The sequence below is a fragment of the Diabrotica undecimpunctata genome, chromosome 8 (genome assembly GCF_040954645.1).
Source record: "Diabrotica undecimpunctata isolate CICGRU chromosome 8, icDiaUnde3, whole genome shotgun sequence".
In the NCBI taxonomy this organism is placed as follows: Eukaryota; Metazoa; Arthropoda; class Insecta; order Coleoptera; family Chrysomelidae; genus Diabrotica; species Diabrotica undecimpunctata.
The window spans coordinates 68,166,408-68,182,712 of NC_092810.1; positions in this window are offsets into that span (position 1 = coordinate 68,166,408).

A 16,305-nucleotide genomic window follows, 5' to 3' on the forward strand; every position below is an offset into this window, starting at 1 on the left:
ACATCGTCGAAGGCACGTTATAGTAATTTTCTGAGAGAACTTAATCCAAAAGTATTTACCTTTCATCACGTTTCTAGCTAGAAAAGTACTGTTATTTTCGATATCGTTAGAACTTTTTACATTCTTAGAAATACATACAGGCTGACCTGTCATTTTTAAGTGTGGGATATCCCATCTTATTTTTGGGGGAGCTTGTGAAATTTTGAGAGAGGAACGGCACTTCTGGCAGGGCAATCTTTGCCCTGCCAGACAGATTAAGACAACTTCTATTCAAGGTTAAACATAGACTAAAGAACTGAATAAGGAAACCCCATACTTTCTGAAGAACTCTGATAAAAGTTATTAGTTTCGTGGGAAGTATACACGGATGGCCTAAATGTACAATGTACGTAAATAGGTAACCTGCAGCAGTGATATAAATGCACTAAAACAAGGCAGCATTAGAGAACTAACTATACAGAGTTGGCAACTGAAAATAATCTACCCTGATATTTGGTAATATTCATTACATTTTGTGAAATGCTGAATCTTCTTAGTCTAATGCTCAGAATAAGGAAATGGGAAGAGGGTATCTATCTTTTGCACTAATTTGATAAAAAGTTGGATTTGAATATCATGTTTTAACGCAAAACAGGATTAATATAATTAATAAAAGAAGACTGTTCAGAAAATTTGGTACAGAAATGGTACTAAATACTGAAAAAGATGGAAGTGTCAGAAATACATCCAAACATAGCTCGAAAGACTTCCTGCATGTTGTATTTGTAGAAGCATGTGATATTATCAATTTTAAACGTTTTCCTTACTTCTGAGTTGCTGTGAAGGGCAGGCGAGTATCTGCTACGTAAATGTTTTGACATTCAAAATAGTGCTTTATATTTATATCTGCCTGGTAAAATTATTTAGGGAAAGTAATAAAATAAAAAACAGTTATATTTTTTTATAACAAATTTAATATCTAAGATCTGTTCCTTTACATAGAATTAACGATTAATACCTGTATCATTGGCAAAATTTGTGGATGAAAATACTCTCGATAATATTCCAAAAACATGTTATAATATTCAATTGAATACATTTACATTTCTGATATGTTTTCATAGAGAAAAACTTATGCTAAGAAACAGAGCAGTGCCATAAAGATTAAGTTTTTTGAGCAATGTCATTAAACACATTTCTATATTATTTTAATTCCCTAAAAAATCCGCTTAGGCGCAGTGGCGTGTTTAGGATGCAATTAATTGTATTAACATTATATGGAAGTAATAAAACAAGCGTAAATTAGTTCTTAGCGTAGTCGATATTGTTAAAGCCGTTTAAACACGCCAATGAATAGGCAGTTTCCTCACATTTCTGACTAAAATGTCTAAATCTAGGAAATACAATGTAATGTAATATTAGTCCAGAATTGATTAAAACTTGGTGTAATACATTGCGAAACCTCGGAAAATACACTCTAATGTTGCATTCCAAAAATGCACAGTGAGAATATAACCAATTATGAAAACCGTTTTGTAATTAAAGAAAAGACAAATACATCATTCATCGTGCAAAGTGTTATTCTTGTACAGTTATATATAAAAGAGATGATCTAACAAAGTTTCAAACGAAAGAGAAAGAGAACGGGATGACAAGATACAACAATTAAAAGTGATTGAAAACAGTTATATATTTGGAGACATCAAAACATCTTTATACCAGAGGTATGTATGTATTTAACTTTTGCAAAGTTTCACATTCTCACTGTAGGTAAAGTTCTAATACTAGTATGAAACGTTTATATAGTTTATATAGAATACAAATAGTAATCAAGGTGCATAATTGACAAAGAGACATCCATAAAATAAACAGTGTGTGTGTCTAAAGGTTTCCCCCCTCCTTTTAAAGAGAATGAATCATTTGAAAATTGATTTAAATACAGTTCTTTTCAAGAATATCTATACAATTATCATTTTCGGTCCAAATACATAAAAATATTTATTTTAATTATTTTTATTAGTTAAAAAATTTTCCCATCTTATTTCCTGAACTGTAAAATTTAATTTACTTAATATTATTTAGGGTTAAAACTGAACTAAAATTTTTTAATGACTACTAACACGTTAAGCGCTTTGTGTATACATATATACAGCAGACTGGTTACAACACGAATAAAAACTAACACCAAGACAGAAAGAAGAAAACTTATAAACGCCAGTCAAAAAACAATAAATATAGACGAACTAAAACAGAAAAATCGAATACGAACAAAAACTAACAGAACGTACTGCACTAATAGTCAAAGATCCAAACCTTGAAATCCTAAATAAAAATTTAACGAATACTAAAATATCAGTAGCAAAAGAATCGATCCATAATAAAACAAATACAGTTCAAAAACTCAGCAAGGAAACACAAGATTTAATAAAAAACAGAAACACCTTGTACAAGACCGAACACTTAATAAAATAGAAATAACATAAATCAACAAAATAATTAAGAAAAAGTCTAGGGAAGATATAAGTAAGTAAGAAAAAAAGGCATACGAGACTATGAAAAGAAAACCAACGAAGGTAGACATCTAATTACAAAACTAATTAATGTTGAAAACAGGGAGAATACTGAAATTCAAAAATACCCACCATGATAGAAAACTACTACCAAACATTATACGAGTCAAAAGCAACACCATCGCCAGGTAAAGACGAAAAACACACCGAAAAATAGTAAAAAATGTTGGATCTGAAGATACCAGATATAAGAGAGGACGAAATAAGCACTAGGATATATAAATAAGGACTAATGAGCACTATGTGAAATAAAAAAGCTCCAGGCGAAGACGGAATAGTATTAGAAATGATAAAGTATGGTGGACAACACAACATAAAAATGTTAAAAATAATTTTTAATAAATGTATAGAAATAAGTGAAGCACCTGCAGCTTGGTTAAATGCTCTTATAATGCTGATATTTAAAAAGGGAAATAAATATAAATTAAAAAACTATAGACCCTTTAGCCTGTTATCAGTCTTGTATAAGTTTTCTGTGAAAATAATTACATTGCGACTAACAAACAAGCTGAATAGTTACCAGCCTCGGAAGCAAGCAGGATTTAGAAGGGGTTAGATCACCACAGATCATATACATACAAGTAATCAAAACACTAATTGAAAAATCAAACGAATACAATATAACACTCTGGATAGCTATGGCAGATTACGAGAAGATATTTGACTCCATAGAAATTTGGGCCATCCTTAACGCCTTAAGCAATAATAGAATTGATGACCGATATACAAAAATCATCAAGTATATATATGGCAATGCAACGTCGCAAATAAAAACAGAAGAAAAAATAGAAAAAATAACACTACAGAGAAGCATTGGACAAGGAGATTCTATCTAACCCAAGCTTTACTTTAGCTCTAGAAGATATGTTCCGAACTTTAGAATGAGGAAATAAAGAAGTAACGATAGACGGCGAAAACCTGAATCACCTTAGATTTGCCGATGATGCTGCGTTAATAGCAAAAGACAGAGAAGAACTACAGGAAATGCTATTAGACCTAAATGCACAATCAAAAGAAATAGGACTAAAAATAAATCTAGCAAAAACTAAATATCTAACAAACGAATCTTTAGATATAACTGAGTATATAACTCTCGACAATAATAATATAGAAAAGTTTGAGTTATATACTTAGGACAAAAAATCGAATTAACAAAGCTTAAACTTAAAGGTTAACTTAAATAGAGATGTTCCTTAGCATGGGCAGCATTTAAAAGATTACAAAGAGTATTTAAATCAAATTTACCAAATACTTTAAAGACAAAAACTTTCGACAAGTATGTGCTGCCATAGGAACTGAAACATGGGCTTTTGACAACAACATAGTCCACAACTCCAAGTGACTCAGAGGGCTATGGAGCGGAGAATGCTCAACATTAAGCTCACCGATCGCAAGTCCAATGAAGAAATAAGAGGACGAACAAAAGTTTCAGATGTAATCCAAAAGATTGCTATGTTAAAATGGAACTGGACAGGACACATAAAAAGAATGGAAGACAACCGTTGGACGAAGCGAATTATTGAATAATGACCAAGAGCAAACAAGAGAAGTAGAGGCAGCCCTCAAACCAGATGGACTGATGACATCAAGCGAATGGTTAGTCTCGAATGTATGCAAAAAACAACAAACAGAAATGAATGGACACACCTAAGGGATGCTTACATCCGACGATGGATGGAATAGCTATTGATGATGATGACTTCCTCTAGGTATTATATGTGTGTGTTATAGCCTTCAGTTTTGAAATTTTGTCGAGACTTAGCAACTGAAATCACAAATTTTATCTAAATGTTGTAATTGAAATCCGTCTATTATTTATTAAATTACTTAACCTCCAGGCATTATCTGCAGCAGTCCACGTCATGGCCTCAACTGAAATTTTTCTGAACCACTTAATTATTTTACTTGAAATAGTAGAGTATGCTGACATATGGACGGACACATCAATGAATGATTTCGAATAATTATAGGAACAAATAGCTTCAGGTTTATTCCGGTCACCAGTCACCACCTTCTCTAGTGTTAACTTCTGTCATTTCATCTCCGTGTTTGCTACTTATAAATAAAATATCTTTTTTGTCCCTTCACTTTACTACACTATACCATCCGTTTCTTCTCCATAAATTTCATCCTTTTTAAGTTTTTTTTTTGTAAACTGGCACTCAATTTTCCTGCGGTTTTTTCGTAACGTACCGACCAGATACGTATTATTTTTAATTAGCCCTTTACCTAAACCGACGCTATTGTACCAATTATCAGAGCGAATAATGTACAGTCATCTCCCAGCATTCCATCTATAAGTTCAAAAACTACTTAATTGAACACTGGAATACTTGTAGTGTTATTTAGTCCACAATAAATCTTCATATGGTACCTATAACCACTGTTTCGACATATGTAGTTTAAAAACTTTAAAATCAAATTTCTGTTTCTTCCCCTTTATGTATTGACGAAATAATATTTTTCCACGAAAATGGACGATACTTTCGTCAATACATATATTATCATCGGATTCAATGCATACTTTGAAATTTCTATTTAGAGTATGAACTAGGGGTTGAACTTTATACAGCTTACTTCTTGGACACTCTTCATTCACAATTCACTTTAAAACGATTTATACTTATAACACTTAACATTTTATTTGTATAAAGCAAAGGTCGCTTCCAATAATCTTTTATTCATCGAAATAATGACTTTTAGAAATGTTTTCTTCATTCACCTGTGGGAACCCATTCATTTCTTACTTGTATAAATTCGTCTTAAAAACAAAGTTTTTAAACTTTGTAACGATTAGTTTCCATACTTGTCTGACATCTGAACTCGAGGAAAATACATTATTTGTATTTGATGCAACTTTTCATTTTTTTGCTTGCAGAAATTCTTCCTCTGATTCTTCTTCTTATTGCGCCGTCTCCTGTCGAAGGTTGGCGAACCAAATAGCAATTGTAGCTTTGGAAAATGCTGCACGAAAGATTTCTGTAGATGAGCGTTCAAACTATTCATCTTTTAGGTCTTTCAGCCACGAGCCTCTGATAAAGAATTTTCAATGTCTTCGTTATAATCGAGATCACTATCTGAATTGACAGAAAATGGTTCTATTTCGCTCGTATCTGCAACCAATTCTTCATCACTCATGTTCATCTCTCACTCTTGTAAACATTCTTCCATCACAGATTCCAATCTTTGCCTTTCTATTTCCTTACGTTTCCACGACATATTTTTTTACAGATGCTACTATTTGTTTAACACATCATCATGATCATTCTGGCTTTACAACCCTACGTGGGTCCTAGCCTTCTTAAGAATTTCTCTCCAGTCGTCCCTATTCATTGTCCAGGTCTCTGAACCATATGTTAGGACTGGACGTATACAAATTAGTTCACTGCTTCGATGACGTCCCATTCATCGTCTTTCCCAGCCAGGCACGTATTCCCATATTTCTCATGTCTTCATCGATGTTATCAAGGACCTTGTTCTAGGTCTTCCTCTTCTATGGCCAATGGGTCTATCAAGCAGCGTTTTTCTAGCTGGATCATTTTGTTCCATCCCCATTACATGCCCTATCCACCTCAGACGTCCTATCTTAATATGTTTTACGATATCAGGTTCCTGGTATATTCTATAAAATTCGAAGTTGTATTGTCTTCTCCACACTCCACTGTCATTCAGTGCTCCATAGATTCGCCTTAGTATTTTTCTTTCGAAACATCCTAACATGTTTTCATTATTTTTTGTTAGAGTCCAGGTCTCTGAACCATATGTTAGGACTGGACGTATACAAATTAGTTCACTGCTTCGATGACGTCTTTTTCTATAACAAGTGATCGTAGTATTTGTGGTTGCGTGCTTATTTTCATAGCCTTCGTTTTGTTGGTGTTTACGTACGCTCGTACAGCGTTTTTCGTTCTCCCAACAATATTTATATCATCAGCATTGAACCAGTGGTTTTGATCTGTGACATACGTATTATTTTTTCCAGTGCCAGATTGAACAGTATACAGGAAAGAGGGTCTCCCTGGCGCAGCCCGTTATTTGTTTTAAAAGGTTCAGACAGTTCCCCCTGAATTCCTACTCTACATTCAACTTTTTCCAGAGTTAGTTTTGTTAAATTTACCAACTGATTTGGTATTCCTAGCTTTTCCATTGCTTTGAACATTTCTCTTCTATTCACAAAGTCGTAGGCTGCTTTGTAGTCTATAAATATGTAATGAATATCAATGCCATATTCCAGTGTTTTTTTCCAAAATTTGTTTCAGGGTTGCAATCTAATGAATTGTCGATTTGCCACCTCTGAAACCAGCCAGATATTTTCCTACTATCAGTTCTGCAAATGGTGCCATACGATGACATAGTATTGTGGAAAATATTTTATACGCTGCATTTAGAAGCGTAATTCCTTTGTGGTTAGAGTATTCAAAGATATCTCGTTTTTTGTGTATGGTACAAAGTATTCCAATATTCCAATATTCCAATCATTGGAAGGGATTTATGTGTCCATATTTCTTATATAAGCTGCTGTAATGCCATTATGGTATCATAACCACCTTCTGTATACAGTTTAGCTGGGAGATTATCTATTCCAAGTGATTTGTTTCTGGCTAGTTTTTTAACTGCATCTTTAACTTCAAGAATCGTTGGTGGCTCCTTTTCCCTCTCTCCTGTTCCCCTTACCTCATCTCTTTCGTCTTCCAGGTTTTCTTCTTCTTCCTCTATATTAAGTGCCTGGTTAAAGTATTCCACTCATCTATTCAATATACCTTTCCTTGTTGTTAATAGGTCGGGATTCTGACTTCTGCATTGTCTTGTGGTTGCCTTGAATTATTTTCTGTTGATGTTAACTTTCTTATAGATTTCTTCTCTTTCTTCTCTGAATTCTTTCTCTCTGTTGAGGTTTTCTGTATATTTAAATTCCTCATTTAGGTGGTTTCGTTTCTTTCTTTTGTGTATCCTCTTTTCTTCTTTTCTCTTTTTCTGGTAATTCTCTACAGTTGTTCTAGTTCGTCGGGTAAGCATCTTTCTGTACGCTTCATTTTTTTCTTTTGTTGCATTCTTACATTCATCGTCAAACCAATGATTTCTACGGGCACAAATTTCTGTTCCTATTTCCTCTTTCGCTGCTGCTTCAATGTCTTCCTTTATTCTGGTACAGTAGGAGTCTATATCTGTCTGGCATTCTTCATTTACATTTTGATTTCTTAGCCTGTTGGTGATGTTTTCCGAGTACCGTTCTACAATTATCGCATCTCTCAGCTTTTGCACATTTCATTTTTTTTTGTATCCACTTTATTTTCTTTACTAGTATTTAAAATTCTAGCCCTCAATGTTGAGACCACTAGACAATGATCTGAGTCCAGGTTACTCTGTGTATGTTCTTGTGTTCAAAATAGGTGCTAGCGACTGTCATATTGAGCGCTGCTGCTAAGTTTATCAGTCGTAATCCATTATCGCTACTGATGTTGTGTAGGCTATGCTTTCCTATCGTAGGCATGAAAACTCGCTCTTGTCCTGTTCTTGCATTCATGTCACCTAATAAAATCTTAATGTCATTTCTGGGACATCTTCTGTAGGCTTGCTCTAGGTCTTCGAAGAACTGTTCTTTTATTCCCTCTGATCTGTCATCAGTTGGGGCAACTGTAATATATGAAATGGGTTTTTTTGTCAAGAGTGCCAGTTCCCGCCCACCGCATTGCCTGCAGTACTAAAACGTCTACTTTCTACGTGTTCACTATGTCTAGTAAAGATGTGAGTGCTCGAGGTCGGTACAGGGTTCGGGTATTCCATGTTCCTAATCCTAATTCCATTTTTCGTTTGCAGAGTCGTTGTCGTAAGTTCCGTCCAGCTAATAGTTCCTAAGGTTCCGTAACATATGTTTTTTTACAGGAAGAGGTTGTCAGCCTCTAGCCCAACACCCAACCTGGAAGGGCAGAGTCTCTTTTGTTAGGGTTGCCAGATCTTAGTCTGTTTTGGTATATGTTTAAAACACTACTGCAAAATTCGGTTCGGCGCTTAAAGTGCTAATGTAATCAATAAAAATGGCTGACGGATGACATTTTCTAATATAATTTTAAATAGGAGCATATTATAGCAAGTAATACATCATTTTAAAGCTCGTATCAATTTATTTTCAAATATTTATTACTACTATGTCATTTTAAATTATTCTGCACAAAGTCGCACGTCTATCTTTTTTACGATTACGCTACTGAATCTCATCAAAAAACTGTGAATGGACAGCTTAGTTAAGTAATCCAAAAAAAATATTAGTTTAGTTTTCATTGTTCAGAAAGCAAGCTGCGGCACTTGTTTATAATTGATATGATCGGACTGATATGAGAATTACGTATTTGAAAAGTGATTTCAAATAAGAAATTACTTACCACAGAATCCCATTTAAAATACTTTTACAAAAGCTCGTATGCCATTTTGAATAATCAAATCACTGGAACGTTGTAAAAACTTTAGTTATCCAAAATTAATTTTACGTTCTATGATTCAGAAAATTGGAATTTAAATTGTATCTGTTAGGGTACACTATATAACTTAATTATGTAATTATTTTACTAAAGAAAATTCATGATAAGTTGATTCGGTATGAGATTAATTTGTATTATGTGAGAATAATAAACTAAAGAGACAAATGATAACTAATAATGGGACCTATTATCACATTGAAAATTAATTTACTTTATGTAGGCTCAGACTCTCCACTAATAGGCCAAACTCTTAATTAATGCATTCTTTATAAAAATAAAAACTAAAACACAGTGAAATATAATAAGTGTTGATATAATTCTTTCAGCACATTATAAACTATCTTCAGAATATTCAGATTTAAAATATATCTATGCTATTCAGATTTTTTACGTAATTTTTTCCACGTTCCGCGGATAGACAAAATAGTGCCAAGATATGTTGTTTCCTATTTTAGCTTGTTCCACATCGATTTATAATTGTGTTCATTGGTATTTTGTATCTTGATATTATTGTTTTCATAAAATTGCATATACTATCCTTTCATTGTAAGTTTTTCGTCAGTTTTTTAGTTTCTTTTACATTTGCCCTCCATCCCTAGCTACAAGCTACAATTCCTATGATTCATATACAAATTTAAAAAATAACACATATGTTGATCATAAGATTTAGAGACTACTTTTAATATAAAAATTAAAGCGTTTGCACGACTTCGCGTTAAGAATAGTTTATAATTAGGCTACATACCTACAATGCAATGTGGTCGTATTTTATGGATAGCCTGTAAAACACATAAAACACATTTTTCTTCACGAAATAAATAGAATTAATTTTGCTTCTATTTTAAACCTTTAGACACACCTTAATCATAATAAGACTGCAATTATGGTTATTACATTACCGATTATACAGGGTGTTTCAAAAAGGTATGTCATAAATTAAATCATGCATTCCGAGAGCAAAAATAAATTGATTGAATCCAACTTACCTTAGTACAAAAGTGTAGACAAAAAAAGTTACAGCCCTTTGAAGTTACAAAATAAAAATTGTTTTTTTTTGCATTATCTCCTAAACTACTTAACATTTTGTAATAAAAATGGACACGTTACTTTCTTGTTCTGAAAGCATTTTTCATACAAAAGAAACAACAAAATCTAAGCGCACAGAAAAATTTTAAGGGGGTGTGCAGCCCTAAATCCCCCAAACTTTTGAGTACGTTCAAATCAAATGAATTTTGTGGCATCATTAGTTTAACACATTAAACAACAAACTATATCTTTCCTACCGCTACCTACACTGCAAAAACTTGGACCATCAAAAAGTCTAACTCACAACGTATAATGGCCTTTGAATTATTGGTATATCGTAGAATAATGCGCGTATCCTGAACAGGACACCGCACAAATATCTCAATATTAATAGAACTCGACATCATCACTACACTTACCACAATCATCAACCAAAATATATTGAGTAATTTGGACAAATATCCAGACGAAGGGAAGGTATGGAGAGATTGGTAGTTAAATGAAAAGTAGATGGTAAAAGTACTTAAGGAAGATTGCCACTTAGATGATCAGACCAAATAAAGAATAGCACCGGATACTCTCTCTCTCTTTCTCTCTGAGGCAGCACATCACGCGCAGGATAGGGAAGACTGGATAGCAACCATACGTTAAATACTACAATGTCACCATCTCCTTACGAAGGATAAAGGACATAGAAGGAGGAGAATCTCCCCTGCATTTATCTGTGACGTGTATCATTAAGTTAAAGGACTTACTGGACTAACTGTAAAGGAGCTGTACCAGACAGATTACGACTTCTTGTGATAATCGAAACCACATAATTCGTCAGCAAAGGCAAATTAAAAAATAAACAAAAAATGAGTAAAACAATAAAAGTCACAATATAAAAACAAACTACAACAAAATTATACTCTGAGATATTTTCAGTGGTGTCAAGAGAAGATTTAATAGAAATGTATTTGCATGATATTCTTTTTCTTAGGTTAGTGACCTAATTAATTTTTTCCATTATTTCCTGAACCACTCACTAGGAATTTACACTCTAATTTAGTGCTTTCATTTGACACATACCTTAACCTTGAGTGACGTACACTTACTGTTCTCGCTTTTTTATTGTTTTTGGGAATTTTCCAATTTATCTAATGTTGTTTTCAACCTATTATTTTTTGTGGTAATTAAATGCAAAATGGCCTATGTGAATCATAGATTGATGGTTTATTAATTTATCTTTTTCGATTTTCAAACTATGCACTTTTTGAATTAATTGAAAGCAAAACTGTCTACTTGGGCCATTATAATAAGATTTATATCATTTTAAGTTCGGCACGGAATTATAGATTATGGGTTCAATATTAATGGCGTAAAAAATAGTCCACAAGCTCTCACAACGTCATCAAAACAAACCATTAAAATGATATAGTGGGCAAATTACGTTGCGATATATAGCAGACCACAAAGATCTTATATACTTATTCTTAATTTACTTACTTATTAATTATTAATTACTTATACGTGCACATAATAACTTAGCTTACAGGATAAACATCAAGATGGTAATTTTCTAATACAGACATAAGTAAATCACTCTTGAGTTTATAAGATATTCTCAAATATTTAACGATCGACAAAAACAGTATCTCATTTATTTATTTTCTTTGGCAATTTAACAGACCCAAAATTCAATAAAAATAATAATAACAATTCAAAAATAACAAAGCAAAGGTAATTATGTTAAAAATAAACTCACACTCGATTCCAAAATGTAGTGAGTGAGATTTATTGCCTCTCTTTTTATAATCTACCATTAATATTAAAAACAGATGAATTTTTCATAAGAGACTGCCAGCTAAAATGATTTAAGACAATTAAAAAGGAAAAAAAGTAAAAATAGCAACTTCCACTTTGAAAATGTAATATATCAAATTAAAGTAGTTCAAGGAGTGAAATTACTGGGAAATAATAAAGAGACTTGACGATAGCTCCTGTAATTGCATAAGGCCGAAAACACTCAGCTGGGAATTAAACATTTTAGATTTTGGTAATATATATTTTTGTTTTGGTTAAAATTAATAATGCAATCGCAATTAAGAATACTGATTGAGAACAAAGATGACCTTAATTTGTAGTAAGTGAATAAGAAAAAAAAAATAAGTGTATGAACAGTTTGCGCAGAAATGGTAAGAAATCTTTTGAAAAAAGAAACAATTTTTAAGACGTTTTATTCTATTACTGAAGGTCGCCGATGATTATGGCACACCACTTTTGATTCCTTATGCTCTCAATAATGAAAGTATATTCCTGCTCTCTTTTCTATGAACAGTTTAAGCAAAAATGGCTCGCAATCTTTTAAACATAAAAAAACAATTCTTCACACCTTTTATCGTATTACTGAAGGTCGTCAATGATTGTGGCAGACCTTTTCTGGTCCCTTATGTTCTCAATAATGAAAGTATATTTTTGCTCTCTTTAAGATACCTTGCCAAATCATCCTGGTTGCTTTCGATGCAAAAGATGACTTTTATGTTTGAATGTCGAGTCAAATTAGACCTTAAAAAGAGAACTCTTGCAGGAAAGCCTAGACATATAATACAAGATAGACTGACTGCTGCAATACAGTCGCGTTCCCCCAGTGCGATAGAGAAAACTGACGCAAATCAGTCCTTGCATCGTTGTCTAATGGGCCGGGTTTATCGACCACGTGACCTTCTCATTGGTTATTTAGGTCACTTGGTCGATAAACCTGGCAAATTAGAAAGAGATGCAGGGACTGCTTTTAGTCAGTTTTTTCTGTCGCACTATGGGAAGGGGCATATTGCAGCTATCAGTCTATTTGCATTATATGTCTATGGGTCTAACATCAGGGCGAGAAAAATAGGTTATGTTGTTTAATGACACTTTTAACGTAAAGTAAAGGGATTGTGTAGTTACTACCATAGACAAATAATATATTGAAACTGTACGCTATAATATAGACGCGTTCCCCCAGTGTGACAGAGAAAACTGAAAACTGACGCAAGGCAGTCCCTGCATGTCTTTCTAATGCGTCAGGTTTATCGACCACGTGACCTCATTGGTCATTTAGGTCACGTGGTCGATAAACCCGGCAAATTAGAAAGAGATGCAGGGACTGCTTTGCATCAGTTTTCGTTGTCGCACTGGGGGAACACCGCTGTATAGCAGCGCTCAGTCTAATGTCTATGGTTATTACAAGAAAATAAACTATTTTGACCATTTTGAGGGTATCACTCTATTTCTTAATACACTATTGAATAAAAACTCAGATACCTTCATACTTATAACTTTAAGACTAATATTCTTAAAAAATAATCGTGAAGTTTCGTGGAACCCCTGAGGGAAGCGAAGTTTCTTAAGAAGATTTGTATATAAAATATCATTATGATGTTACATTATTTTTGATCGATAATACCGAATAACCACTTTAACATCTTTTCGGCATGAAGTTATCTTTGCATTTCCTATGTCGCTATATTAACTAATAATATTAAAGGTGCCACTTAGTGCTTTTCTAGCTCCATATTTATACTTTTTTTATTTTTTATGTCGTTATATTACCCATTCTTGCATATGATATGACACAAGCTTTTCTCTAATCATTTATGTCAAAAGCCTCTTTACCGCCTTTTCAAATTTTATTCCATCTTTTTATAAATATCCTCTCTCCCCTTTCATTTGATATATCATACTCATTTTTTTGATTATTAATACCGAAGAACAACTCTAACACATTTTTTGAAATAACGCCATTTTTTCTTATTCTATGTTGTTTTGTTAAACATCCCCTTGTAACCCACCCCACCCCAGTTGCATAGTTACTTATCAAGTTACATATCGTATACATATAACTGGCTACTAAAGCCACGACAAGGTCTCATGGCTCTCGGAGAGGTACTTCAAGTACAGAAATTTAGTAGTTATGGATCAAAAACGAGTTACAGGTCTTAAGTAAATTACTTATTGTTTAGTAGACCATACTATACTAGTAATACGAATTTTATAAATAAATAAATTTTTTTACTTTAACACAAATATTTTTTAAAAAAGTTTTAAAATCAAATAACTACCTAAAATATGAATGTAATTACAAAAATTCATTCGCCAGAATTTTTGTCCAGTAGAGTATTCAAAATTTTCACAATTTGTCGCCAATTAAAAAATATTCGATACTTATTTATTTTTATCATTTGTTTTTTAATTACTTATAATAAGAGTACCACATAAAGAGAAAAATTAAAATCTTTTTTAATAGTTCGACCGAATTAATCTACTCGCTTTTCAAATAGTCTATTGAAAAGTTACCTTAGGGTTGCATTTTTGAGATGACGCAACTTAATTATTTTGAAGTCTTGAGGGATGGTAAGAATAAGCTTAATTTCAAGTTTGTGGGGTCGCCAGCCTTGTCCCCCGGACGCCATCTTGGAAAAAGTGGTGCAAAGGGTTTTCGCGCTGTATCTCGTAAACTAGCAACCCTACAGAAAATTTGATCAGCCATTATTTGTAGCGAATTAAAATGTCTACGACTTTATTTCTAATTCTTTTAATCGTGAAATAAAAAAAAATTTAAAATAAAAAAGTTATAAATAAAGATAACTAAAAATGTTTTAACAAATTTTCTTTTTGGACAGTATAAGTTTTTTTCTCGTCATTTTACAATAAAATAATATCAGAGCAATATTATAGGGGGCCTTTCAAAGAATAATTTTTAGTACAAATTTGTTTAATTTTATTAATTTCTCTGGATTTTACAGCGCTCCGAAGTTGACCGAGTTCTTGAATACTCGCCTTCTTGGAATATGGGTGCAAAGGGTTTTCGCGCTGTATCTCATAAAGTATGTTATTGGGTATATTTGTTTAAATAAAAAAAAAAAAAAATGTTATCAAACATTATTTGTAGAAAATTAAAGTGTCCGCAACTTTATTCCTATTACTTTTAATCGTAAAATGAAAAATAACCAACTATTAACACAAAAAACTAAAAATTTTCTTTTGTGCCTTATAACTTTTTTTTCTGAACATTTTATAATAAAAAGGCATCAAAGCAATATTATAGAAAGTTTTTCAACGAATAATTTTCACTTTAACTTTGTTTAATTTTATTTATTTCTGGGTTTTACAACACTCCGAAGTTGACCGGGTTCTTGAATACTCTTAAGAATTAGATAAAAACGAACCATTAGCCTTAGTATTCTACTATATATTTTTTATTCGTATAATTTATCATTCTTTTAACATTCCTATGTTATTATTAGTTTATTATCGACCTTTTTTCCGACCACCTATTAGGTAGAGTCAGGAGTTAAAAAGTTGTTTTCTAGTTATTGTTTTTTTATTTTCGTTTTTATTGAGTATATGTTTGATGGTCCAGGCTGCGTTTCTAATTCATTATAGAAGGTGAATATTTACAGAAGAAAGGGATTTACATAATATTACTGCAGGTATCACCAGAACAATTGAGGCACCCACACATAGGTACTTCCACAGTTTCCATCTGCAGAAAATTAATTTTAGAAGTTCGGGTGTTCAAAGTTTTGATTGGTATCCAAATGTTTCCACGTTTTTTCCAGCCCAATCTTCAGGACGCAATGTTTTCTGGTCATAAACTCTAAGACTGTGGAAAGGAGTTGCATCTTGTGTTAGCGAAAGCGATGATAAGTTAAATGTATTTTTTGTCGCTGTCTTGGCGAATTTATTTGTATCTCATGCTGTCAGAGAATCATCTTTATTTCTAGCATATAAAGAGACGAAAAAACGTTTGCTAATGACAATAAGCAAATATGACTCGGTTTTCTTACTGAGAAATAATGTTGTTCCGCAAGCTAAATCAGGATGTTTCTGTAAAATTTTGATGAATTTAAGTTTGCCGATCTTGTAAGCTGTTGATGTGTCGCATCCTGAAAAAGCATGGTGAAGCAGCAAATTCTCTGCAAAGACATCGCCATATTTAAACCTTGAAGAACAGTATAATTGATGCAACTTACACCGTTTTGAAGATTTACAAAAACTAGACACCTTGGACACACAACATTAGACTGCTTCCTTCCTAATGCCGTGAGCAAGACAAGAATGTCAATGTTCTCTGCTACGACAGTCACAGAATCATAGAATTTGAATGCAGCAAGCGCAGAACGGATGATGACAGTAAAACATACTTCGGATAGAGCAGTTTTGAGAAGGTCTATTAAGTTTGTTTTATTCTTTTCATTACCAAGAAACTTATCTTGGGATAATGTTGGCTC